Source organism: Pteropus alecto, unplaced genomic scaffold, assembly GCF_000325575.1.
Source record: "Pteropus alecto unplaced genomic scaffold, ASM32557v1 scaffold121, whole genome shotgun sequence".
NCBI classification, from domain to species: Eukaryota; Metazoa; Chordata; class Mammalia; order Chiroptera; family Pteropodidae; genus Pteropus; species Pteropus alecto.
In genome coordinates this window covers 5,520,841-5,545,713 of record NW_006434369.1, presented here as the reverse complement: position 1 = coordinate 5,545,713, position 24,873 = coordinate 5,520,841, and the positions used below count along the sequence as shown (strand labels likewise).

At 37.4% G+C, this 24,873-nt stretch overlaps 1 protein-coding gene across 1 annotated transcript in view; it reads right to left on the bottom strand.

Annotated features, from left to right (window-relative positions):
- Positions 1-24,873, bottom strand: part of ATXN1 (ataxin 1) — a 311,366-nt gene that overhangs the window by 269,089 nt on the left and 17,404 nt on the right. Inside the window, 1 exon segment of the mRNA XM_025044911.1 lies at positions 4,853-4,978. The gene's annotated coding sequence lies outside the window, so the exon portion shown is untranslated.

Below are 24,873 nucleotides of genomic sequence, written 5' to 3'. Positions count from 1 at the left end.
TAACAAAATCCTTTTGATTTTTCCTTTCACTTCATCATATTCATTCATTACTATAAAAAATACCATAGTATTATTTATAAAGAAAAAAATACCAATTACTCTAATGCTACAAACATCTTCATTTTTGTTTTATTTACTTCTAATCTTTGTTGACAGGCATACATTTTCATTATTACTTTGTAATCAATGTATATACACAATTTTGAAGTATGAATTTTATACTTAACATTGTATTAGAGACACCTTTTCATACTTCCACATGCTATCAAGGGTTTTCAGGAATGGGAATAATTCAACCAGACCCTTTCTTTAGGAAAGTAATTCTCAACATAGTAGGATGAATGGAATACAGAAAGGAAAGACTTAAGGCAAGTGGCCTCTTTTGGAAGATGCTGCAGTGGTCTAGGCAAGTGGTGCTGATGGTCTGAAACAGAGCAAAGGCAAGGGGATGGAAGAAGAGTGAGTAGAATATAAAGTATTTAAGAGGTAAAACTATAGCATGTGGTCAAGGGAACAAGTATAGGAAGGGGAGATGGTGTCTAGCATCAGTGACTGGCCAGCTGGTGATCCTATATCTCTAACAGGGAATTGTAAATGGAGGCAGGATACTGACAGGTGTAGATTTAGCCTCAAGTCAAAGACACTTATATGATATCCAGCCAGAGCCATCTGGGAGGAAGTTGGAAGCCAATAATCTTAAACTCGGAAGAGAAAGAGAGCAATTTTAGTCATTAGAGCAGAGTTGATAATGATGCCATGATGTGATAATGCCTTCAGCGAGAGCATGTGCAGCAACGAACACTGGTGAGTTTCTTTCAGTTTTCACTCCAACAGTGCGCAAATGTGGCAGTTTAATTCTAATTTCTTTTGATGCACAGCAAACACGTCTCTTCAAAGCTCTGAAATTGTCACCGAGGAAGAGTACCTTCCAAGTAAATCAACATCTGTTTTGATGATGCCTAATATAAGACAATGCACTGCATTTCCTGAGCCGGTGTGGTTTTACTCACAGTTAAACCAAACCACACAGCTCCTCTGAAGGACTGATGCAATTATTAGCCTGTGATAGTATCAGCAAGAAGAGTGAGTTATGACACATTTCACAGAAGGCATGCTTGGTACTGTTTTACAGAACGTTGGGCTTAGGTACATGATAGGTATCTAACTCCTCTGAACTAGAAAGCACTTAAGGATCTTTCTAATGATGATCTCCAGGAGGGCACTGGGCTGGCTCTTTTCATATTTAATCTGCCTTCCAAAAGCAATGCCTCTGATGTAGGTGGCTATTTGGAAATCTGGCAGTTCTCAAAGATGCCTCATGGTAAACAACACATGTGGCAGAGTTTCTAAGCAGACAAATGCTCTTTTAGAACCAGTTTTTCTCTTTTTCCAACCACGGACAGCTACTTGTAAGGAAATATCCCATGCACTGCTAAATACCTCCGAAACAGCAATGCCAGCATCTGGGATTTTGCTAAAATCGCATGCTTTATAATTTCTTTAGTTTTGTCCCAAGTTATTCCTCTACCTTAAACCCTTTAACAAAGACTTAAAGACAGTAATGTCAACAACTGCACATTTCTCTTCCATAGCTGATGGCCTTCCGCATCACAAAAGCAGCTTTCACCCCCCACAACCCCACTGGAAGAAAGCTACGCAGAGGAAACTCTAGTCAAGTTTCCACGAAGCACATGTTAAAAAATCTTTCTCGCCCTTAACTCTGCTTTGGGAAATGAACCATGCTGTTTTCCCTTCTCTTAGCTGAGCATATGAGAAAAAGCCCATTCCCAATCCACTCAGTTACACCTTTCTGCTACCTCTCAGCATCAAAATTCAATGCAGACTCAGAAGATGCCTTCCTGTCACTGTGCATGAATGTGCCTTTTAACACAAACTTAATTCAGGATTGGCACAACTTCTCTAAGTAAAACTGTGATGAAGCAAGAGTCAAAAAAAAAGTCGCAAAAAGAGTTTGAATGCATGGTGACCTTAACAAGCTAATATATTTCCAATTACCCTACTTGTTTACTTATAGGCTGGCTGGGCTTCCATAAGTTCTTCTGTTTGATTTCCAACTTAAACTAGCAGTCATATCTGCTACCAGGGCTGCATCCACCGGCAAGGGCATTCAACAGTTACACCGGAAGCAACAACACCCTGCATCGTCCAAGGCCAGGCCTGCCCTCACTGGAGCAAGCAGAGGAGGGGAGAAGGGGGCCAAGTGTCACCACTGCAGTCTGTTAACATCAGATTCAAATCCCAAATCTTCCACTGTCATTGTGGGTGCTTTGAGGTATGTCCACTGCAGCTTAACTTTATCCCTTTCAGCAATGGGACCACTCTCCTGCCACCAAAATTGACAACCTGTGAGCCCTGACAGCTGGAAGAAATATCATTCAAAATAAAAAGCCAAGGGCAGCAGGTGTAGCTTTGGGAGCCAAGGTCAGAGCGCCTAGGTAACCACAGCATTGCTCTCATCGTCAGATCTTTCTCCCATTCTGTTGCTCTAGACCAGCTCCCTATATCTGCTGTTCCTGCTATTATCAGCCTTAGGCAGGGGCTATGCCATTACAAGGGACAGTCAGTCAGTGATTAAAGAAAAATCCATAAAAAGGTTTCCAGAAGTGTCTTGTACCGGGGGGAACACTACATATATAGACAGAATAGGTTTTCTAAGGGTTCAGAGACTATACTGATTTCACATCCTGAAAAGGGAAGGCAATTGAAGAGTGAATGCAACCATCACGGTTTGATGCCGCTTAGATCAACATACAAATATTTCCTGGGCACCTATGATGTGCTCAGACCTAGAATTTATGCTGCTGGTGAGGAGGCAAAGAGGAAAATGAAAAAGGAGACTCAGACAAACCTCAGTGTGCAAAAGACTTATCTGTGGTGAGTTTCTTGGACTCAACATCCCCAGAAATTCTGACTCATGAGCCTAGTGTTGCTGATTCTGCAACTTTATTACATACGTCCAGGTGATTCTGATCAGGAGGTCCTGGGGCTAGACCACCTTTGAGAACACTGGGCTATGATCTGATTCCTGCCCTGAAGCAGTTTACAACCCAGATGGAGTGATGGCAACCACTCATAAAGCAATGTGTAGCCATATATTCTTTTATGATGCAGGCTCTACACGTTATAGGAATTGATAAAGAGAGGTGGGCAGTAAAGTCCTGAGCAATCGGGAAATTTTGTGACCATGAGCCAGGCTTAGTGGTCAGGCAGGAATTGGATAGAAGAAGACAGCCACATGCAATCATCTTAACCAAACCTTCTGATTCAACGTGTCAAGTAGGCCACAGCCTAAGGCATAAATGAAGATAAAGACATGGGACAGAAGATTGCCACCAAAAAGGTAAAGAGGCTTCATATACTGATTGCAGAGAGGACAGTGTCCCCAGAGGAATCATAAAACTAGCAATTCCAGATAACACTGTTTGCATTTTTATTCTGCCACATTCATGTGGTTTCCTGCACTTCATAATTTAACATTTGTAAGACAAAAAAAAGCTGTTATGAAACGCAAATAATGCACCACTCTGAGGCAGACAGCAGCTGCTAACAAGAGTGACATCTGAGCATCATTTCAAGTGTCATTTACAGCTCTTAAACATCTGAAAGGGATATTTAGTAAGAAAGGAAAATAAATTCTGATCAATGTAAAACAAGGTTTGGGGCTCTGCAGCGTTCAAAGACTAGCAGGTAACACATAACACAGTGAGAACAAACACAAAAGGAAAAGAGTTAAATCTCCAACAGAAAAAGGAAAAAATAGTAATTCAAAAGAAGCCTATTTCGTGTATTCGAATATTATATTCATATAACGCTGTTCCACGTTTTCTTTAATGCTACAAGGAATAAATTATTAACCGTGGACAATGCAAGGCCTGCTTGACCAAAGGGCTGGTTCACATGATCGGTGACAGCAGCGAGAAGGGATCCGAGGTGCCTGATCCTTTCCGCCATACTGATTGATCCAATGAGCCCCTTTGCAAATGATGACTTGCCAAGGGCACACAATAAATTCTGTTAAGCAAGAATCAAAGGATATATTTATTTAATTAATTTAACTAGAGCGACTGTTGAATTTTAAATTTACGTAAGACTGTGGCAATCATTGAGGCATGTCTTCGCGTTTTTACAGGTGACTCATTCCAAGAGGACAAGTAAGTTGTCTGAGGTCACCAAGATAGGTGGGCAGAACTGGGCTTCCATCTGAGGACTCTGTTTCCAAGAAATACAATGAGCTAGGCTGATAAAACTTTCTTGGAAGTCCACATTATTTTGGTGTGTAGTTTGGAATTATTTATTTATAGTTTGGAGCATTTAAATTTTACCCCCAAACCAAAACTGTCATTCAGGGCACCGAATTTAGTTAAAAGGTACTTAATAAACATTTGTTGAACAGGACTTGGAAACTCCCAATGCCAACACCTTTGCCCATTCCAATACTTCACTACACGGTCACAAACTTGCCATCAGATTGATCGCTTTTACAAGGAATACCTTATGCTCTCAGCTAAAATGGAATATCTAGAAATGTAGTTTGTTTGTTGTTTGTGTGTTTCGTTTGTTTTTTCTTTCTTTTTTTGGGGGGGGTGGTTCTTTTTCTAAGGACAAATGCATTCTACTCAGATCCTACTATTCCACACATTTCAGAAATAAACACACTAAGTAAATTCAGTTGCTTTCTGGGCTCTCCATCACTAAAATGTTTTCTCAAACATCCTGTTGCTTGGGTTGTAGAGAAATAGCCAAGCGCTTAAATAACATTCCTGGAACACCAAATAAATTATGACTGATGAAATTTAAAGCTAATGAATTCCAAGTCCTTCAGATGACTTACCCAAAACGATTTGTGTTTCAAGACAATTCGTGTAGGCTGAAGTTCACGCTTTCTCTCTTGCTCATCGTCCGTAGCAGTACTACTTTTGAGGCCTCAAAATAAACTCTTTCATTTTGCTCCAAGATACTGCAGTAAGACAAAACAAAACACCAAGTCAGAATGAAAATGCCAATTCAAGCAGTTAGTTGATATTAAGGGGGAAATCCCTGGTTTTTCTCAGATGTATATTTTATAACCTCAAACAAGCATGTTAATTACCAGAATGAAGCTATCGCACAACTGATCTACATATGGTGTCCTAAAATACTGGATGTGGTGGAGGAGGAAGAAACAAAGCGCTTGCCGGTTAGGTGCTGCATCTTGAAAATTATGATATATACCCGTAGGAATGTGCCTGCAAAATTTTGGGTTTACTAACTGAAATAAATAAACATAGAAGGCATTTAAATAATTAAAGATACTGAAATGCAGGTTATCGAGGGTAGAAAGAAAGTTTATTTCAAATTAAAATTCATCTGATTCTGCCCATCAAAATCAAACTGACTGAACTAATATGAATATTTTTAAATAAAAGGCTATTGGGATTGAACAACAACAAAAAATAAAGTATAAGAGAGAGGAAACTTTCCATTTTGCACTACCAACAGGTAATCGAGCTTTCTGTCTGACTCGATAAATCTTGACAATGACCTTCTCCACCCAAGTTAGAAAGCAGCATTGACTTACCACACTGAATATGAAATGAATGGTTAAAATATGCATGCCTCTTTACCCCCACTCAAAGCAGCTGATAAAGCCTACACATTAGAACTGTATGTGACAAGGTCGCTCTGAAAAGTTCTCTCCTGCCTGTTGAGCTTAAAACCCTCGCTTGTCACAGGGTGTTGTTCTAGCTTCTTCTGGTGCTTAGTCAAATCCACCCCACTATTTGTTTCCTGACAATGGCCATTTGAGAGGCTGGAAACAGTCTTCAAAAGATGTTTGCATTCTTTTTTAGCCTTTTATGAGCTCTTCCTCACCTATTTTGAAAGCCCACTGGGAAGCTGTCACCTAATTCTCTAACTACGTGACCACTTCCTACTTGTAATTCTAAAATCTGCCTGTATCTCCAAAAGTTCTAAGGCAATCGCCAAAGATCTTGTCATCAAATAACCTAGTTGTAAGAAAGAGTATACTTTTATGCTTCACTAGGTTGTTGGGTGAATAATCAATTCCTTGAAAGTCTTCTGAAGTGACTACTTTATAGAATACTCAGTGTTTTCTAAAAGGATTTTGCGGGGAGTTGCATACGTCTGTGGTTAAATTCACGTAGCACTTAAAACGTTTAAGGAGAAAGCTGCTCTTGGTTAATGTTTAAACAAGTGTGTTGAGATTAAGACCATTATATTTTCAGTCTGGCTGAAAGAGGGACTGCCTGAAAATGGCAGGCTTTTTTCTTTCCTTGACGCCATCAATACCCACTGAAAGTGGGGTGTGACAATTTTATTAGTTTTCTGAGCACTTTTCATGAAAATCAGCTCCCACTCACATGTGTAACAGTAACATATCGAAACAAATCAACATAAGCCAGGAAGTCTAAAGCATGACAAACTTTTAGTTGAGGGTTTTGGTAAAAATGAAATTTAGAGGAGGAGGATTTAAGCAAACCCACTGTGAGTTACTGGCTGGTATCAATCTTCTTTTACTAAAAATAAATTACTGCATTTCTCTTATCTATACCAACTCTCTATATATCTTGATAGCCTAGAATGGGAAGAGTCTTTGTCATCTATTTCAAAATTCTTCTGCAAGTGAAGCTGCCGGCTCTGAGAGATTGACGGATCTCTGGAAGTCACACAGCAAGTTCATTTGTGCCTTGACTAATGGGATTTAATCACTCATGCCTATTGACTCTTAATGGACAATAAGGTTGTTGAATGTAATGTAATGTGGTATTGGTTCATAAAGTTTACTAGAAGCGCAATACTTTCTCATGGTATTGAGAACTCTTTCTCTGTCTTTGTTTTGTTTTTGCCCTAAAGAAAGAAATTCATTTTTGGATTATACTCTTGTTACCAAGTGGAGCAAATCTATCTCGGAGAGGCAGAATGCCTCCATTATTAGCTGAGGGTCCTTCACTGGCTGCCAAAGTCTGATGTCCAAGAGCAAGGCTTTTACTATTTGCAGAGGAGAAAGAAAGAAAAAAAGGAATCATCTAAATGACAAGACTTTCCATTCTTATCTCTGTAGAAGTGAAGGAGTTGGAAGTGATTCATTTGTGATTTATAGCCAACCTTCAATTACACATAGTTTCACAAGAATGAGACCATTTTTATCAAAAGAAAACCACTGAAAATTCTACACACATCCTTAGAAGCAAGAATTTCAGTATACTTCCCTCCTTCAGCAAACTTTTCAGCAGTGCTGCTAATAACCAACAAAACAAACTGCCTTGAGTTTAATCTCCTTTGCCTACCCATTCTTGTCTACAAGTTGAAGTTATAAATAGAGATAAGATCAAAAGTCCAGAAAGGAGAAAAAAAACAGGGGCCTAGAGCACTCACAGGTATGCCGGAACACTGAAAGTTACTATATAAACATGGATTACACTCCAGATGATATCCTTACATGGTTTTAAATTTTTATAAATATTTTTGTGATAATTTTCTGAATAGTTACAAGCAGCAGCAAAGTATATTATATCAGCATACGTCAGAAACAGTGGCCTAAAACACATGAGATTTTTTGTTAGTCTTAGTTTTATAGCTAACTGAATTTTTAAATTTAAGTCACAATATTCTAAGTAGAATTAGTTCCTTATCTATCAAATAAAGGGACATAAGTAAATATTTTCCATAATTAATTCACAATTATAATTCAAGCTGTTTTTATATATTTGAGTATACTATAACAAATAAAATCTATAAAAACACCATTGTAACTTATATTCTGTATTAGGTATATCTTTATCCTAAAACTCAACAATTAGGTTGCATAAGAGAAGACTAACAGATTCATGGCGGAATATCACCTCAGCGGGGAACGGGTGTTCTTTTCAATAAATAATGTGAGGAAAATTAGCTCTTCATTTGGGAAGAGTCAGATCCCTATCTTACACTATTCAGAAAATAAATTCTAGATAAATTAAACATATAAATATGTTTACACAGATAAATATAGTATTTATTATACTACATATGTACATTATTTTATATAAAATACAGAAAAATAATTTTATAATCATGAAAGGCCTTGTAGGCCATTGTAAAGACTTTGGCTTTTTATTCTAAGTAAAATGGAAAGACTCTAGAGAATTTTAAATGGAGTAGTATTCTGATATACCTTATGTTTTAAAGGATCAGTCTGTCTGTTGTGTGAAGAATATACAGTAAGGGCTAAGGCTGAAAACAGAGAGTCCATTAGGTACTGCAAAAATTCAAGTGAGACACCCAATTGGTAAACTAAAGTGGTGACAATAGGGGAGGAGGTAGTGAGAACTAGTGAGATTCTGGATATAACTTGAAGGTCAAGTTGACAAACGGTATAAGAGAAAGAAAAGCATCAAGAAGTATCCTTCCAAGTTTCTGACACAATCATCTCTAAAAATGGATTTGCCATTCACCAGGATGGAAAAGACTATGGGAGAAACAAGTGTCAGGGAGCTCCATTTCTCCATGTTAGGTTTAAGATACCCGTTACACATCCTAGTGAGATATCAAATAGACAGTTGGATAAACAAGTTTGCATTCATGGACATGTGGAAAGCAGTTATTAGTTAAAACATGAGTTACTGTCACAGGCAGCCTCCAAGATGGTCCCCAATGTTCCTACCTCGTGGTATTCATGCCCTTGAATAGTCAGTCTTCTCCCCTTGATTGTTGACTGCATTTCATGACTCTCATCTGGCAAACAGAGTGCAACAAAGGTAATGGGGCATCATTTCCGAGACTGGGTTACCAAAAGACTGTGGCTTCCATCTTGGGTGCTCTTTTTTATTTTCTCCTGGATTACTCACTCTGACGGGAGCCAACTACCAATTTGTGAGGCTGTCCTGTGACAGCCCCACATTGCCTGCTAGCATCTGTGTGAGTGAACCTGGTCACCCTTCTGATGAGCCTGCACCCTAATGGCTTGACTGCAATCTCACAAAAGGCCTTGAGCCAGAAACAACCATCTAAGATGCACCCTGATTCCTACTCACAGAAACTGTGAGATGATAAATATTTGTTGTTTTAAGCCATCAAGTTTTAGGGTAATTTTTTACACATCAAAAGATAACTAATACAGTTATGAACTCCAAGCACTGTTATAGGAATTTTATGTGACTTTTTACAGTTGGGGAAACTGAGTCACAAAGAATTACATCACTGCTAATACCACACATGTGTGAGAGGTGGGAATAAACTCAGGCCACTTGACTCCAGAGCTTAGGCTCTTAATGATTCCATGACAAGACCCCTGTAGAATAACCTTTTCTCCCACTTCAGATGTACGTACCTAAAATTCGACTTTCCACTAATATCATATACTTTATACAAACAATGGTCCATGTGCATGTTCACCAAATTTCTTAACCTGCCACATAGCTCTACAATTCTTCTATTTTTGATATCCCAAATATACTACAATCTATACTCAACTGTCAAAGATGAAAAGGTGTCCTCTTGCGGTTTAAAGAGTAACCTCGGTCTGGTTCTTTAATTTCAGTCTTGTTACTCTGGCTGATTTAACTATGAAAGAATTTCCAATACAGTCTGTAAGTGCTCTAATACATATTCCTGTAGACTGAACGTCCCTTTACACATGTAAAGAATTCTCCCTAAAATTACTCAGTGGTGAAAAAAATAACAAGGTATTAAATAAGATAGCCACAATAATTTATGCTTGATTTTTTTTAAGAATAAGAGAAAATAAATTTTCATTTGCAATAGAAAGTTACTAAGGATTCAAACAATATTGTTTTAAAGTAGGAACTGGCAAGACCAATATATAAAAAATAAAAGCTTTTGAACTACATAAAACACAATGACTATTGTCCCTTGAATTATTATAACAAATTAAGACTTCTTCATTCTTTCCCTGACAGACACATGAAATAAAGAAAGAGAAAGAAATGATCTCTGCACTTTTGCCTTGATATGAATTTAGAATGGCAGTCAGAAAGGAATCTGGTACTGCGTATTTTATCATCTTATTTTTTAGGCAGAAAATGCCCACGAAGTAGCAGTCAGGAACATGGTCTTCATCTATTCTGTGGAATACTTTTGTTTTAACTGTTAGGGTTGTGCCCACAACCAATAGAAACCAAAGAACTGGAAAGGAAGAATCACACACACACGCACACACAGAAATCCACTGCCATTTATAAATCTTTCTGTTACAAAAAGCAACTGTGTTTTATAGAAGCATGATGATGCCTCACCAAAGGTATTTTTTGCCATTTAAAAATACCAAACAGTAGTAATAGCTCCTCAGCTAGACTGCTAGGACTTAACCTGCAATTTGGGCAATTTGTGTTGGGATGGGATCACTTTGTTTTATGACACAAGAAGCAGATGCTACTCATTAACACACAAAAATATCTAAAACAGAGTTTTAAAAACACATGAGTCTGGAAACATAAGTAAAAACAGCTTTGAAGATTATAAGCAAAATAATATAATACGATGAAGTATGAGTAGTTTTCTTTTGAAAAAGAGTCAGTCAGATTAGCTGGTAGACTTTCATGGGCCATCCCCTAAATTAAAATATGGATTTGAAGAAAAGTATCTGCTAAATCTTGCTTTTTATTTTGGAAAAATGGGGCAAAGGAAGCCTATATCATGTATTCGACAGTGTGTTCAATGGGATGCTATAGCCCATTGTAGAACACTATGTCACACTAAAGATAAAAGGAGAACAAAAAAGGTTGAAATAAATTTGGGAAACAATTTTGAGGGACTGTGTTGTATCGTAAATTTCTAAGAGGGAAGAAAGCATGCATTTTGGTTTAAAACATATTTTTCCAGAAGAAAGAAGTAACCAGTAAACATGCGTTGACCAGAATGCACCCTAGCAAACAATATACTAAGCCAAACTTTTTGATCTCGAGTCCTCTTTACATTCCTAAAAATGTATTGAGGACCCCAAAATCTTTGACTAATTGGATTATATTTAACAATACTTATTGTATTAGAAATTGAAACTGAGAGAATTAAAAATATATATGTATTAATTCATTTAGTACAAATAATCATATGCCCATGGCATGTTACATAAAAGAACATATCTTTATGACAAAATATATTTTGAAAGCAAAAAAGTTAGTGTGAAAAATGACACTGATTTAAATTTTCACATATCTCTTTAATATCAGGCTTAAAAGAATTCAGTTAAATTCTCACATGTGTCTCTGAATTCAATTTGCTGTGATATGTTGTGTGGTTAAAGTATAGAGAGAAAATTCGGCCTTCATTTTCAGCTAATTGTGGAAATTTTTCTTTCATATTACACCCAAACCTGACAAGTGGTAGTTTCTTAAAGGACAGTGGCAATGTGGAATCAGAAACATATCAATAAACTACTTGTAGCCTTTTATATTAAAATTCATTGGTTTATCTTGCACTCTGGATGGATCTTTTACCATGTATGATTTTGTAACACCAAGGCATAGGTCATCTGGAAAATATATTAGTTCACTGAATTATGCAGATCTTCCAAATGAAGACACATTTCATTATACAACATTATTGCACATCATGTAGCCTCTGAAAAACTCCACTGTACACTTGAGAGAGAATAGGAATGAAACTGGTAAATAATGTCTTAGTACTGTTATAAAAATAGTTGACTTCACAGACCCCCGTCACCTGTCCAAAAAGGTCTTGGGGCGCTCAAAGTGAGAAATGCTAACTAAGCAGACTTTCTAAGCTCTACAGATGCCACTCAAAACTGAGTTTCCATCTTGCCCTTGGCCTCTGCAAGTCTAGCCAGCCTTAGCTCTCTAGCAACTTCTGGGTTCAACCCAGTAAGGGCTGTTTACCCAGGCTGACGTGGCCATGATATAAACCATGAGGGGACCAGAGGACAGGGTTAGCCGTGAAGAAAACATTTGTTTATTTGGACTTCTACCAGGTAAAAAATCTGTGAAAGGTATGTGTTTTAGACTTCTTTAGCAAACGCTTTTTTTCCAACCTAGGCTTTACTAATCTAGTAAGGATTTGTTTTTTTAACTAAAGACAAAGGATTTGTTTTTTTAACTAAAGACAATGAACTTTTTAAGTACCCTGGAAGAGATTCAGAAAGATTTTTTTATGAAACCAGTTAATGAAGTAACTATCTAGTTATAAATCATTATCTGTTTAAGAACTAAAAAGAACTACTGAACAACATTGGTTATCTTTGGGTGTTAATGTACACATGCAATAATAATAATAGCTAGTATTTGAATGTTAAACCTTCAGATTATATTATCTCCTTAAGCCTTACAATCATCCTAGGTGGCAGACACCTTCATTATCCTACTTTTAACAAACAAAAAAATGGAGGTAGATGGAGCTAAATAACATACTCGGAGGACTAAATGAGAGATTCAGGACTCCAATTTTTATCTGTCTGACACCAAAGATTCTCTCTTAACGATTATATGCTGCCTTATTCCCAACAAACAGTTTACTGAACTTCAGCAATCTTGTTTCCTCCTCTGGCAGTTATAGAAGTCCCCCCTCAACCTCAGAGAACACACTCCAAGACCCCCAGAGGAGGACTGAAACCGTGGATAGTACCGAACCCTATATATACTATGTTTTTCCTATAAATACATACCTATAATAAGATTTAATTTATAAATTAGGCACAGTAAAAGACTAACGATAACTATCAATAAAATAGAACAATTATAATAATATAGCGTAATAAAAGTTACGTGAATGAGAATGTGGTCTCTCTCTCTCTCTCTGAGAATACCGTACTGTACTGTATTCACCCTTCTATAGTGCTCATGTGAGATGTTAAAATGCTATAACTTATTCCTGACTCTGTGTAACCATCTCTTACTTGGGGTAAATGGCTTGGTGGCATTCGTTTCAGGGGTTCCCTTGATAAAGTCTTCATGTTGGCTTAGTGCTGTTGCCCCACACTGCCGTCAAGCGGAACACATTTTCTGCTCATGTCTTCCACCCACGAGTTTAATGCCCTTTTCATCTTAACTACGCACTTGTCATGCACTGTGGCCATAAGTTTTGCAGTTCAAGGTACAACAGCAAAATCAGTATGAAGATCTCTTTCCTCTTCACAATTTTACAGAAAGAAGATTCATTCTTACTGTAAGTCAGCAATCTCATCATACAATTTTTTTTTCTTTTTTAGGTTGAGAACTTCCACCTTTTCACTTAAAGGAAGCACTTTATGGTTTCTCTTAGGCATTTCCAAATTGCCAGCATCACTATTCTTGCACTTTGGGGCCATTGTGAAATAAAATAAGGGTTACTTGAACACAAGAACTAACGCACCAAGACAGTTGATCTGATAACCAAGATGACTACTAGTGACCAATAGGTAAGAGTGTCTACAGCATGGAGAGTCTGGTCAAAGAGATGGACAGGACAAGACAATGCAAGATTTCATCATGCTACTCAGAACCATGTGCAATTTAAAATTTATGGATTATTTATTTCTGTAATTTTCCATTTAATATTTTCCAACCGTGGTCGACCTTGAGTACTGACACTACAGAAAGTGAAACCGTGGATAAGGGGGGGACTACTATATTCCAAAAATCATGAAACATCCTCTTCATTTCCTTATTTCAAAGTGAGGAGCTACTCAATGAATTAGTTCAAAGCTACTCGATGAATTAGTTCAGAGCCCACCTTAATATATGTAGATGCAGAAAGATTCTTTTCCCTCCCCAAAACAGACTGGTTATCACATGAAAAAGAAGTCTCACTCAAAAGTCATATATGCTGTACGCTGTGAAGTCCAATTTTTCAATTCTTAAAAGGTCGTGAGGTAGAAGAGGCACTGGCAATGATATTCTGTAAACAAAACCCAAGGTGCCCTCAAGTCCATATTCCCTCCTTTTTCCTCTGAAAGCATATTTATGAAACAAGGGCAGTAAGAATGTGTGTCATCTCTAAGGCACCCAAGTAAGGTGAGGAAGTGGTATTATCTTTAGCTCCCTCAGGTCAGATTGTTCACTATACACCTCTGACCCCTTGCCCATCATTTCTCTCATCTTGATGGCTTTCCTTCTGCTAATCCAGAATCATTCAAAATATAATGAATACCTTTCTAGATTCATCTTAATCATTTTCCAACGCCCAACTCAAGACATTTGTCCTTGCAGAACTACTCCAGTTCTCCCTTCTCTCAAAGAGCTTGTGGGAGAGACTCCCAACAATGTGGGTTTACTTGTGAACTCTCCAACTGCGGGCAATGTTGCTCCATTTGCCTGAGTCTTGTCTTTCACAGTAGATGGCGAGTGTGCTCAAGATCTTCTGGAGAATCTCTCACAGCACTTTCCACAGTGCTGAATACAAAATACCACAGACGCTCCTATCTTTCTTTAAATGGGTGGAGACTAAAGAACACGGGCATGCATTTTCATGTTGATTTTATTTTTAAACATCTTTCCCTTCAGTCCTAAGATTAAAAAAAATTAGCAGTGTAATTCAACGAGAAGTTTTTAATATTGTTTAAGAGAATAGTAGTCTATATTGCAATCTACGATGTTCACTGGGAAGTTCCATGCCAGTTACTTGTGACATTCTCAGAATAGAAAGAATTAGGTCCCTCTTAATGTGAACTGATTTTAGAAGAAAGTAGGATAGTATACCAACTCTCGACCAAAAAAAAAAGATGAATTTGGAGTATACCCCGAAATCCATTGATTACCTTATGCCTTATCTAAATGCTCAGCCATTTTTAATGGCATTCTTTACCTGCAGTCCCACATCCCATTGAAATGTTCTGTGTATGTTTTCAACATAAATGGCACAGACTTACATGGAGTTTTCTAATGAATATTAAAAAGCCTGTGGGCAAAGACTATAGGATACATGAGAATCCAGCTCATTCTCTTGGCACAGTTTACTTTCTGAAAAACTGTGCTGTATACTTTGTATAAAATGGTACAATCTAATATCAAGTGATAACGACAGTCCTTCTATACTATGTCAAACTCATGAGGCATTTTATTCTCCTCCAAAACTCCCCTCTCTCTAAGACAAACCAAATAACTTGGAGGCTTGTGTATTAGCAGGAGACATGATCAGAAGTGGACCTGTTTGTTTTCGTTTTTTGTTTGTTTGTTTGTTCGTTTTTACCATGCCAAATTTCTGTAATGGCTCATATTAATTACTGTGACAGACTCTCTAACTTAAAATGTTGGTTTCCACTTGTAAACTCCATCATTGGATTTATAGAACCATGCAAATTTTGGCCTTCCTCTGAAACTTAACAGCCTGACCTTAACCTGCTTTGCATATATCATTCTTGGTGGAAATTTTCAACAACCACAAAGGTGGGGAAAAGGGTGTGTCACGTATTGACACACCCTTAGTCATATTTCCTGATGTTGCCATTTTAGTATATTTTAAATATTTACTTACGGCAACATTTAAGTAATTATAGTTTATGAAGCACTGTTCTCTTTTTCTATCTTGGCAGACCTGCTCAGTGTGCTGCACCACAAAAGAAAGTTCTCTGAATCACTGTCATAACTTAGTGAAAGGCTGAAGATCTTATTTGGTGAATGCCAACTTCTCCTATTGCTCTTAAAATCTAAAGTGAGCAATCTTAAGCTGGCAACGTTTTAAAAACTGCCTTTCATATTATACACTACTCCTCCCTTCTGTCTCCATCCACTTTCACACTGGTGTTGCTCACAATCCCCTCTTCTTACTTCTGAGCATCTGATACTCTAGACCACTCAAGTGAAGCTGAAGGTGCCACAAGCTAAAAGCCCCAAACAAGAAAGGGTAAGCTAAATCATCAAGGAAAACAGCGAAGCAATGTTGGGTGATAAGAGACTCTGGGGTCCCATTGCTGTTATGGATTCAGTAAGTCTATTCCTGGTACCCTGACATCACTGAGTCATCCAAACTGGAAACACCAGAATTAACACCTCTGCCTTTCCCCTTATTCCACAAGCGAGCTGGTTCTAAATCCTATCAATTCTACTTCCCGGTTATACTACTTGAATCCCTCCCTTTCTACCCAACATTACTCCCTCCGTTCTTACCTACCCCTCTTGCCTTCCTACCAGGTTTCCAACTGCTCTCATGGTCCTCCAATCAATTCTCCAGAATGCCACCAAACCTGCCTCTAGAACACACAGATCTGATGACTATATTTCATGAACTGAAAACCATTGACAATCTACAGTATAACCTTCAAACTATCACTGAAGAGGAAGGGGGAATGTGAAAAACATCAGTAAATCACACTTTGAGATCCCACTACCTTTCCCCTTTTGTCGTGAATGGGCAAGAAAGAAGAAAGCTGGAGAAAATAGATGTGGAGAATCTGCAGAGGGCCAAGAACCAACATTTCATTCACAGATTTCTTTTAGGGTTTACTTGGCTCAACTGTATTTTGGGTCAGTTTTTTTAAAAAACTTAATATGACTTTCAATCATTAAAAATAATCCTAGAAGCATGTCCTGTTATGCACTGCCAAGTTGCCTTGATGCATTTCACTACTGCTTGAAAGGCCACATATTAAAAACACTACTAGAAGTCAAGCAAAAGAAAATAAAATGATTTGGGATATTTTTTAAAGCAGTTACTAAAACAGAAACAAATGTTATTTTTAATCTCTGGCTCACTGTAAACTGACAAGATATGAATATGAATTTTACCAAGTAATGTATAATAACTGCTCATGCTCACCACAACCACATACCAACAACTCAATTTCATATTTCTCTTGGACGTGACATGTGGAACATATCATCTAGATGAAAAATCATCCTCATTCAAGTAGATTTACCCTAATTTTTGTTATCGTGACATCATTAACATAAAAAGCTTAGTATATAACTATTCTTAAATTTGGTTTTATAAAAATCATTGCAAAGTTTTAAATTTCTAAACAAGTGAGAAACAATATCTGAAAAATTGTAAGCTGATGACCTGATTCTCTAAATGCTAGTCAATTCGCCAACACACTTATTGAATATGTGCTTTGGAAAGAAATTCTGCCAGACGCTTGTCTGGAGTAAAAAGTATCTGATATGGATTATGTCCTCGGGAAGTTAATTCTCCATCTGGGAAGACAGCAAATGGCACAACTTCTCTGCAATAAAGTAAGAAGATAAGAGAAGAGCTATGGCATGTCAGAAGAGGAAGCCGGTTTACGTAGGAGAGGGTTCAGGGAAGATTCCGTACAGAAGGTGGGATTACGGACTAGACAGATGGGAATTCTGAACTCTAAGTTTCTATTCCCAAAATGAAAGCCCCAGGAAAAGATTGAACAAATCAATTCTTTTCTGGAGTTAGCAATTATTGAGCAACTGTATGTTGTTATGTATGTGTTAAGAAATTCATCAATATTATCTCTAAGCTTCCAAGCAAACCTGTAATGACAGTCTGGTAGAGCTGATCTGAAAAGGACTTAAGAGTCACTGACATTTCAAAGAGTCATTAGTTCTTGTTGAATATGCGTAAGCCCAAATCGTATTTACATCAACACAACAATTAATCACGCAGAAAAGTCTTAACAAGAACAATCAAGGGTCAAAATCATTACTTTTAATATAAATATGGCTTAATACAACAGAGGTTAGTAGATGCCAAAAATAAATCGCATTCCCCTGAATGTAACTAAAATGACACAAACGTCAAGAACTTCATATACTTATTTATCCTATCCTCTAACATCAGTATTATGCGATGGTTTCATTTCACACTAAATTATTAAAACGTATATTTCTTTTAAAAGTTATTCACGTTTTGCTTCTCAAAGTATGAACCAAGAAACTTTCACGATGCATCACAGAAGAGTGTGCATTAAAAATACACCCGTAGGTCCCACCCCTACTTAGGCTCTCCGGGCCGAGGAATCTGGATTTCCTACAAGCCTTCCCCTCACCACCAAGTGAGTACTAGTTGCACATGCCAGTTTTCAAACCTCTTGTCTGAAGTTTCCTCCCCCACCTTTCCCCTCGTTTCATCTTCTATTGGAATGTGTCTTTGTCAATTTTGACAATTACTTTTCAAAATCCTCCAAATATTTTCAATGTCACACTACATTCACTAAAAGAAAAATCGCCTCTAAAACACTAGAATTGTACCACTGGAAAGGGAGTTATTTCGAATGGTTTTTATAACCCTTCTTTTTCTAGATTATCTAGCTCAAGTCAATGAAATGTGCTGGTAAATGCTCTGAGTTGTATGGTAGGCAGAATAATGCCCCCTCACACCCCAAAGATGTCCACATCCTAATCCTCATAACCTATGAATGTTACCTCCCATGGAAAAAAAGGACTTCACAGACATGATTTAATTAAAACTCTTGAGATGGGGAATCTGTACAGGTGCGCCCAATGTAACCAGAGTCCTTAAGAGTGGAAAAGGAAGGCACAAAAACGTCCAAGGGAGATGCAACGTTGCTGGCTCTGAAGATGGAGGAAGGGGGTCGCAAGCCACAGAATGCAAGAGGCCTGTAGCAACTGGAAAAGGCAATGATTTGGATTCTCCCCTGGAGTCCCCATAAGGAATGCAACCCTGCTGACAGCTTGATTTCAGAATGGTGAGACCTGTGTTGGATTTATGACCCACTGAACTACAAGATAATACATTTGAGTTGTTTTTAGCCACCACGTTTGTGGTAATTTGCTATAGCAGCAATAGAAAACTAAGACAGGTTCTATGAAGAAAAGAAAAAAAAAAAATACTCAGCTCATCTTTAACACAAAGGCCATGGCTCTGTGGCGCACATGCTTTTCAGTCTTCTCAAACACATAAAGGCAGAGTACCAAATATTCATTTGTATACAAATGAGACATGGCTCAAATAGTTAATTTTCAAACAAAGTAGACACTCCGTTTATCTCTCTATCTCACCTTGCTCTTCCCACTCAGATCCGCAGCTTACCTCTCACCTGCCACCAAGACAGGCTGGTTTATCCCTTTGAAAACTACAAAAAGAGAGGATCTAAGTAAGTCGGGATTTCTCAACTCAAGTATTATTGGCGTTTTGCACCAGATAATTCTTTTGTTGTGGGGACCGTTCTTTGCATTGTGAGACACTTAGTGCGTCCCTGGTCTCTATCCACTACATGCCAATAATATTAAGCCCCTCTCCCAGTTGTGACAACCAATAATGTCTCCAGACATCGTCAAATATCCTCTGCAGAGGGGCAAAAGAGCCTCCCGGCTAAGATCCACTGGTCTAAAGCACATGTCAATTTACCTAGCGGTCTTTTGCTCTCTCCATCATTTCTTCCCATAGAGAGAAAAGCCTCCAACATATGTGTATATATGCTCTTACATTGCATCTGGTCTCATTCAAACTAGTTTCTCATGAATTCAGTCCGTTTGGCATTTTAAAACAGCTCTAAGTCAAAACTCAACCGCAGGTTTTAATGGCCCTGCTATACTTATTCTCAGCCACAGGCAACGGAAACATAGCCTTTCCCAATGACCCACGACTCAACCCTGCCAACGAGCTCACAATCCATTCTGCCACTGTAAAGGCTAAATACGCCAAAGCTTGCTATTTGACTGTTACCAAGAACTTTCTAAAGCTCTCTGCAACCCTATTACCTAGACATCATTGATAAAAATGCTTTCAATCAGGTTTAACACAGTGTAGGCCAAATATGCAGTTGATTGACTTAAAGCTTGTCTCTGATAACAGAAGAGATGTTTTGGAAGCACATACTGGGTCACAGCCACTGCCCGGTAATAAGAAATCAGTCTACTAGAGAAAAAGATCCTTTCCTCAACAAGTTCTCTCTAAGAACATGATTTAAACATAGACGTTAAACGATCCTGTTTCATGGAGTTCTTAATTCTGCTCAGACTTTCCATTTCAATTTCAAAGCAACAAAATAGTAAATGGAAACAGGGCTCCTGTTCGTACTGAAATCTTAAACAAAACTAGACCTTCCAAGGCTAGATGTTAAATTCATAGGATCAGAATTCACCTCATCAAAAGCTACAGCCAAACTGAGCCCTAGATGTCTAGATGGGGAAGGCTCCCTGGAGAGTAGTGATTTTACAGAACATTCTTCCAAGAATATTAACATGCACATCCCTGGTACCTGGAGGTAACCAACGGCTTTTTAACAAATTAATCTTTGTAGATGAATCCTCCATCAACTACTTCCATATTAATTGTAAGACTTTAGAGTTTTATGTTTTCTCTCAGAGGTTTTTCTCTAAGTGCATGATAGTTTCACAAAGTCTGAAACATAACTTAGATTGTCACATAACTCTGACAATCTAAGGGCCAAGGTCCACTTTACTCATTATGAATTCTGCTCCCTTTCCCTCTTTCAAATATTTTACAATTAAATTCAGGGGGAAGGAGTCATCATGTAATGATACTAGCCTCATGGCACTCAGCTCTGGCAGCCGCAGACACACATTTTCTCTTACCTTTCAGGAAAGTGTTACACATTTTTTTATTTGTTTTGAAGATATGAAATTCAAGCATTCATGACAAGTACACATGAAGGGGGAAGGGATATGGAATGGGTTTTCAGGGGAAGGTGGAGATGAACCTTATATGCTATTTAAAATTGGGGTGCAGGGCACTGCCAGGGAATAAGATAAGGGGGTGTGGGGATAGGGAGAAAAGAAACTTGGATATCATTATACACTGTCTCCAATATGTAAAAATACCCAATTCAGAAGTGTTGCATTATAAATGAAAACATCAAGAGAAGTATCTCCAACCCTGCTACCCTCATTGGGCTCGTTATGATACCACCATAGCAGTTAAAGTAGCAAGTGTGGGTGGGTTTACAATCTGATGAAAACATATACAAGCTAAGATTTCTAAAAGATGATTTACTAACCTACACTCACCATTTTTATATGGTTAGTTGAGAAGAGCAGGGAAATGCTCTTAAATGGATCGAGCTACAGGATTTAAGTCCTTGCCAGATTTAATATCCCATAACCATAACTTTTTACTTTTAAAAGTCACTCAACTATACAACAAATAATGTATAAAGTAGCTCCTTACTTTCAAAACTACAATTACCAGCATATGTAACCAACTCTTGTTGGGCTTAGCACTGGTTTTATATATCCTTTTAGCTGTTAGGGAAATTGAAACATCCTATTTCTTCATTCAACATTTGCTGAATGCCTACTTTGTGCTAGGCCCTGAGGATACATATGAATAAAATATGGTCCTTGCACTCTCCATCTAGTGGTGGGATAATAAACAGACAATGGCAAAGACTATGCCTGGGCTATAAAGGAAGAAAGCAGCACGGTGGAAGAACGGATATTTTTTCCTTTATAAACATAAAGCTGGGTTTCCTACCCTGATTCCGAACTCACAAATTATGTTTTCTGTTGTGAATTGCTTGTGTTGACCAAAGAATTTCAGTATGATTCTTTTGGGTTGAAAACGTGTCCATAACAGATTTAACTATACAAGATCGGCCTGCCCTCTGGAACATTCAGCTGACAGAGAAAAGTTTTATACCAGCATCAATAATTGATTTTGTTCTATTCCATCGTGAGATCTGGAATAGCGTATTCACTTTCTCCTGTGTTCACTACACCCTCTACAACATTTTGTAACATTTCGGATCTGAGCTGTTTATCTCATTGTGCTATTTTACTTTCACTTATTAGCTATGAATTTTTTAAAAGATCAATGAATAATGTCTCAATGGCCATGGTAAACAAAGCGCCATGGTAAATGTAAAAAGGAACGAGAGTTTGTCCTTGTCCTTAAAGAAGCTTTTCAACTTTAGTCTGGGAGACAAACATGTAAACAAACAATACGGTGTGAATCAAGGGGAATGCGGATGAGTGCTGGGAGATGACAAGCAAGGAACTCAGCAGGCTGAGGGCTCCAAGCTGGAACACAGGTATTAATTATGTGTGCACTGGGGGAAGGGAATCTTCTATTTTTAAATTCACCACCCCAGAGTGAGTGCTGTTTGAAAATCCCTCTTAGATAAGGGGACAAGGAGGTACATAAAGCTTAGCCGTGTTGTTTTTAAAAGTCAAATATGCTGCCACATTTGATAGGTAATACTTAAATGAAATAATTTTTCGGCCCTTGGCTGATTTTCTCTCCATACTCTCATCATTAGGTCTGAAGTCATTTTTAGTAGCTTTTCCACAAAGTCTAGAGATACAAAACCTGTATACTAAGATTTTTCTCCAAATCCTGTTTATTTTAACCGTTTTATTTTTATCTTGCTTCATTCATGCCAGTGAAGGCTGACATGTTTGAGCAATAGTTTGTTGAGGGTTACTCTTCAGGTAAATTCAACATGAATATTTGTCCTTTCAAGCAGCTAATTCCTTTTAAACAGCTATATGTTCACCTACATTTTTTTTTCACCAGACGACTAATTGCAAATGTAAGCAAAGACAATTGATGAAATTCAGATATAACTGTTGAGGATTTTCTATAACTGGTCTTAATTCACCCATCAATCAACTCAATCTATTTTCTATATTTACAGTGCACTTTAAATTGTCTGAAATTTAAAAAATTAAATGGTTGTCTGAAAGCAGTGCATGATGAACTTAAATGATTTTTTTTTCTTATAACTTTTATCCATGGCTATTGGCCTAAAAAAGACCTGCTACTTGAGCCAAAATATTGTTCGTTTATTTCTAAATTCTGGTAATAACTTTAGATGTGTCTTTCATTTGCCATTTAATTTTAACAATGGCAAATTTTTTTAAATGCTTTTTCATTGGATTAAATTATTTTAATTTTGCCAGTTAAAAATGATAGAAAAAGTTGAGGAGCGATGTCACATGGCAACAATGCAGGTTAAATTACTCTGCTATGACAGAGATATAAATGAAATGGGTTCTATGCCAATGTCTAAGTTACTTTTAGGATTTTCACCAACATTCTTCTTCAGAAGCTGACTTCTTGGGTAGCTAGTTTGATTTCCTTTGATTTGAGAAAATACACATTTATATCACATAAGTTTTAACCAACTACTAAACGTCTTCAATTATTTAAGTAAATCTTATTTTCAAATGCTTACTAACGATGCTTTATACTCTATCGATCATTATCATTTATATTCTACCTTATACTAGAAGGTGGCTTTTAAGCCAAAATGTTACTTTCTCATCTATAGATGGTTTAATATGCTCTGCTGCACAGAGAACCTGGCTGTCTTTTGGCTGGTGTGCTTTTCCAGGTAAAAAAGGGAAACCAAAGACAGAAAGTCAAGGGGGAGCACAGGATAGGGAATTCGGGTAACCCTTAATGGAACACTTTTATTTTTATTTTTTTCTAAGAGTTCTGAATATTTGGCATACTAGTAATTTTCTGATTTGAATATAAGTAGACGCCACTATTTTTATCACACACACATACACACACACACACACACACACACACACAATATCTCTGGAAGCTAATCTACCAAAAGAAAGGGAGGGAGGGAAGAAAGGGAAGAAATAAAGGTAGAAATGAGTGGAGGGAGGGAGAGAGGGAGGCAAGGAAGAAAAAACAGTACACAGTCAGTTTTTACGTGGAAGGTTCAGTTTGAAAGTTTAGCAAGTGTATATAATCCGAATTAACTTTCAAAATCATTTAACTTTCCCAAAAGACACTGCAAACATGATTTTATATCTACAACTATATTTACAGCAATTTTTATGTATACTGAAGCCTAGGAACTACCGAGTTAGATTTCAGGAAGAACTCACTGGAGTTTTACACACAAATGTCTGAACATTCAAACCATTCCTCTCTTAAAATAAGTATTTTATCCCTGAGATTAAATGGAAGATGTACATGAAGTGTTAGTGCTTTCTAGTAGGTTTTACTTCATTCTATTGTAATATTAAGCTTCTTTAACTTTAATAAATTTATTAGAGTTAAAGAAATTATGGCTCACATCTTGAGTTCCTAATGTAGTGATATTAAGAGTCACTTTAAAATAATTTATTCAAAAATCTTTAATCTGGTTGCTATTTAAAATAATGAAAGCACATAACCAAATAAGTTCCAAAAACTTTTCAAAGCCTAATATATGCCTCTTTTTTTTTCTTGGTTTCAACTGTTTTGAAATATTTTACCATGATCTCCCATATCCAATACAGATAATAAAACTCTACCAGAATGTATAAATATTAAATATGTATGGGAGGATGCTGCCCTGGCTCCCTGCTCTGTACCCAGCTTTTCTGGAGAGAGCAACCACATAACTGGTCTGTTGTAGAGGGCCAGGGTGCAGAGCTGCAGGCAGCCTTTGGACAAGGTGATGACCTTAACATCTACTACTTTAAAGAGCCCCAAAAAGGCTCCTTGGCCCCCAAACATCTCCTTCTACCCTTCTCTTTCTTACCATTCCCTAATCCACAATGTCCTGAGTTCCAAAATAAATTGTCATCCATTGTACTCCCCAGCTTCTTTTTCTAAAACATACAGTCCTCCGAAAGATCTAATAAATTAACATACAAACATCACAATATGAGATACGTTCATCAGATCCTTCAAGAAAAGAGGGGCCCAGGGTAGCTACAACATGGATTAGAGGCGGGATGTCACCCAAGAGAGAAAGCGAGGGACAACAGAGTCCCACAAGGCATGGAAAACTGGTTACTGTCCTATGCCTCAACAGCTTAAAATTTAAAGTGAAACAAATAATATTGATGGGTGTTATTCATTGTTATACATAAGGAAACTGTTGGCTGCATACCGTAAAAAAGCTAGGAAGAAGGCCACGAGGACTCTTTTTTTTCTCCTTTATGAATTAGCATACACCTTAGAAAACAATCCATTTCATTATTTTAGAAAACGCTGCTTTCCATCATCAACTATTTCTTCGGAAATGGTCTTAAGACATTAAATAATGTCATCAAAATTTTTTTAAAATTAAATGAATAGTCA